Here is a 218-nt window from a genome sequence, read left to right as displayed (position 1 = left end):
TATATATATATATATATATCAAAGCGTATACATTTCAGAATACAATTTGATGGTGTATACATTCATGAGTGTATACATATCTAAACTACATAAATTACAATTTAGTGGTGTATACATACCAGAAGTGTATACATTTCATAACTGTATAAAATACAAAGTGATGATGCATATATAATAGAACTACACAAATGCAACTTAAATATGTATACATCAAATAC

This window comes from Solanum pennellii, chromosome 3 (genome assembly GCF_001406875.1).
Source record: "Solanum pennellii chromosome 3, SPENNV200".
Classification (NCBI taxonomy): Eukaryota; Viridiplantae; Streptophyta; class Magnoliopsida; order Solanales; family Solanaceae; genus Solanum; species Solanum pennellii.
The sequence above is the reverse complement of the archived record's forward strand: the minus strand, read 5'-3'. Positions refer to the sequence as shown.